The following is a 5000-nucleotide window of genomic DNA, read 5'->3' as shown; positions in this document are numbered from 1 at the left end:
ATGTTTCTTTCTTTATTATATTTTTTTTCATTATATTTCATTTCTATTGTGTGATTTTGTAATGGATTTTTTTAATTTTTGTTTTGGTATCGTGAAAAGAATTTTCGTTCTCTATACATATTATTATTTAATTATTATGTAAGAACGATATTTCTTCTTATATTGGCAAAATTTTCAAATAATATCATTCTATACATTTTACTTTATTTCAATGCATATAGTAATATATATACCTTTTTTTAAGAGTATATACATTTTTTTCTTGATTTGAAATTAATAATTTCAAATTCTATTATATTTATTTCAATAATAAATATATGATAAAAAGTATTTTCGGGTGCAACACATTAATATTTTATTTTATTTAAAAACCATCCTTTTACACATATATTTTATGAGTAAATATTAGAATAGCTCACAAATAAAACTAAAATATTGTTTAATATTTATTTCTACAATATGTTAGTATAGAATAATAGATTTTTTATGTTTTTGTATAAAACAAAATCTATTTCTTTTTAAACTAACTGTATAAAAACCAGGAATAAAAAACGCTCATTATATACAATATGTTAGTACAGAATATAGAATTTTGTATAAAACAAAATCTATTTCTATTTAAACTAACTGTATAAAAACCAGGAATAAAAAACGCTCATTATATACAATATGTTAGTACAGAATATAGAGTTTTGTATAAAACAAAATCTATTTCTATTTAAACTAACTGTATAAAAACCAGGAATAAAAAGGCACACAAAATCAACTTTCATTTTCATATTTACTTAAAAATACATATAAAGTAAAAAATATTTCCATATAAATACTAAGTAAATAAAGTCATACAAGTATGAAAATTTTCATACAAGTACTAAATACATAAATCATATAAGTATAGTAATATTCATACTTATAAGTATTTAAAAACAATTTCTTACTAATAAACTAACATAAGGAATTCAAATATATAAAAGTATAATACATTTCCTAGCAGTAAAAAATTTTCATATAAGTACTAAATGTATAAAGTCTATGAAGCAATAAATTTTCATATAAGTACTATTTCAGTATATGTCAATTTGAGCAGATTTGTGCAAATTTGTTATAAATGTTCTCTCCCATGTTGACGTTACCAACCCGAAAATATATGGAAAAATTCTTTTAACCTATTTAAAATTTAAAAACTCATATATACGTGGGTAATTTATATCATTTTCAAATATCGTCATGGTCATAATACAACTAATAACATCAAAAGTATTTTTACAATCGATTTTTTTTTTAAATTTTTAACTTGTATGACTTCATATTTAATACTTATATGAAAATTTATTACTTCATAGACTTTATACATTTAATACTTATATGAAAATTTATTACTTCATAGACTTTATACATTTAATACTTATATGAAAATTCATTACTTCATAGACTTTATATTTTTTATACTTATATAAAAATTTATTACTTCATAGACTTTATATTTTACTTCATAGACTTTATACATTTAATACTCATATGAAAATTTATTACTTCATAGACTTTATATATTTACTACTTATATGAAAATTTATTACTTCATAGACTTTATACAATTAATACTTATATGAAAATTTATTACTTCATAGACTTTATACAATTAATACTTATATGAAAATTTATTACTTCATAGACTTTATACATTTAATACTTATATGAAAATTCATTACTTCATAGACTTTATACAATTAATACTTATATGAAAATTTATTACTTCATAGACTTTATACAATTAATACTTATATGAAAATTTATTACTTCATAGACTTTATACAATTAATACTTATATGAAAATTTATTACTTCATAGACTTTATACAATTAATACTTATATGAAAATTTATTACTTCATAGACTTTATACAATTAATACTTATATGAAAATTTATTACTTCATAGACTTTATACATTTAATACTTATATGAAAATTCATTACTTCATAGACTTTATATTTTTTATACTTATATAAAAATTTATTACTTCATAGACTTTATATTTTACTTCATAGACTTTATACATTTAATACTTATATGAAAATTTATTACTTCATAGACTTTATATATTTACTACTTATATGAAAATTTATTACTTCATAGACTTTATACATTTAGTACTTATATGAAAATTTATTACTTCATAGACTTTATACAATTAATACTTATATGAAAATTTATTACTTCATAGACTTTATACAATTAATACTTATATGAAAATTTATTACTTCATAGACTTTATATATTTACTACTTATATGAAAATTTATTACTTCATAGACTTTATACAATTAATACTTATATGAAAATTTATTACTTCATAGACTTTATACAATTAATACTTATATGAAAATTTATTACTTCATAGACTTTATACAATTAATACTTATATGAAAATTTATTACTTCATAGACTTTATACAATTAATACTTATATGAAAATTTATTACTTCATAGACTTTATACATTTAATACTTATATGAAAATTCATTACTTCATAGACTTTATATTTTTTATACTTATATAAAAATTTATTACTTCATAGACTTTATATTTTACTTCATAGACTTTATACATTTAATACTTATATGAAAATTTATTACTTCATAGACTTTATATATTTACTACTTATATGAAAATTTATTACTTCATAGACTTTATACATTTAGTACTTATATGAAAATTTATTACTTCATAGACTTTATACAATTAATACTTATATGAAAATTTATTACTTCATAGACTTTATACAATTAATACTTATATGAAAATTTATTACTTCATAGACTTTATACATTTAATACTTATATGAAAATTCATTACTTCATAGACTTTATACAATTAATACTTATATGAAAATTTATTACTTCATAGACTTTATACAATTAATACTTATATGAAAATTTATTACTTCATAGACTTTATACAATTAATACTTATATGAAAATTTATTACTTCATAGACTTTATACAATTAATACTTATATGAAAATTTATTACTTCATAGACTTTATACAATTAATACTTATATGAAAATTTATTACTTCATAGACTTTATACATTTAATACTTATATGAAAATTCATTACTTCATAGACTTTATATTTTTTATACTTATATAAAAATTTATTACTTCATAGACTTTATATTTTACTTCATAGACTTTATACATTTAATACTTATATGAAAATTTATTACTTCATAGACTTTATATATTTACTACTTATATGAAAATTTATTACTTCATAGACTTTATACATTTAGTACTTATATGAAAATTTATTACTTCATAGACTTTATACAATTAATACTTATATGAAAATTTATTACTTCATAGACTTTATACAATTAATACTTATATGAAAATTTATTACTTCATAGACTTTATATATTTACTACTTATATGAAAATTTATTACTTCATAGACTTTATACATTTAGTACTTATATGAAAATTTATTACTTCATAGACTTTATACAATTAATACTTATATGAAAATTTATTACTTCATAGACTTTATACAATTAATACTTATATGAAAATTTATTACTTCATAGACTTTATACAATTAATACTTATATGAAAATTTATTACTTCATAGACTTTATACATTTAATACTTATATGAAAATTTATTACTTCATAGACTTTATATATTTACTACTTATATGAAAATTTATTACTTCATAGACTTTATACAATTAATACTTATATGAAAATTTATTACTTCATAGACTTTATACAATTAATACTTATATGAAAATTTATTACTTCATAGACTTTATACATTTAATACTTATATGAAAATTTATTACTTCATAGACTTTATACAATTAATACTTATATGAAAATTTATTACTTCATAGACTTTATACAATTAATAGTTATATGAAAATTTATTACTTCATAGACTTTATACAATTAATACTTATATGAAAATTTATTACTTCATAGACTTTATACAATTAATACTTATATGAAAATTCATTACTTCATAGACTTTATACATTTAATACTTATATGAAAATTTATTACTTCATAGACTTTATATATTTACTACTTATATGAAAATTTATTACTTCATAGACTTTATACATTTAGTACTTATATGAAAATTTATTACTTCATAGACTTTATACAATTAATACTTATATGAAAATTTATTACTTCATAGACTTTATACAATTAATACTTATATGAAAATTTATTACTTCATAGACTTTATACAATTAATACTTATATGAAAATTTATTACTTCATAGACTTTATACAATTAATACTTATATGAAAATTTATTACTTCATAGACTTTATATATTTACTACTTATATGAAAATTTATTACTTCATAGACTTTATACATTTAGTACTTATATGAAAATTTATTACTTCATAGACTTTATGCAATTAATACTTATATGAAAATTTATTACTTCATAGACTTTATATATTTACTACTTATATGAAAATTTATTACTTCATAGACTTTATACAATTAATACTTATATGAAAATTTATTACTTCATAGACTTTATACATTTAATACTTATATGAAAATTTATTACTTCATAGACTTTATATATTTACTACTTATATGAAAATTTATTACTGCATAGACTTTATACAATTAATACTTATATGAAAATTTATTACTTCATAGACTTTATACAATTAATACTTATATGAAAATTTATTACTTCATAGACTTTATACATTTAATACTTATATGAAAATTTATTACTTCATAGACTTTATACATTTAATACTTATATGAAAATTCACTACTTCTTCATTTAATATTGCACGCAAAGTATTTTGGTTAACATTTTTATTTTCATGTTATTAAAACACTTGATATACTATTATACCATATTGTATAATATGATTTTAATTCAATTACTTTATTACTTTGGTATATTAAATGATAGTCGTTTGATAACAATCCCAACTTTACCTTATTTTCAATAAATATTGAAA

Source organism: Bactrocera oleae, unplaced genomic scaffold, assembly GCF_042242935.1.
Source record: "Bactrocera oleae isolate idBacOlea1 unplaced genomic scaffold, idBacOlea1 ctg00000015.1, whole genome shotgun sequence".
NCBI lineage: Eukaryota > Metazoa > Arthropoda > Insecta > Diptera > Tephritidae > Bactrocera > Bactrocera oleae.
This window is presented reverse-complemented; position numbering follows the sequence as displayed.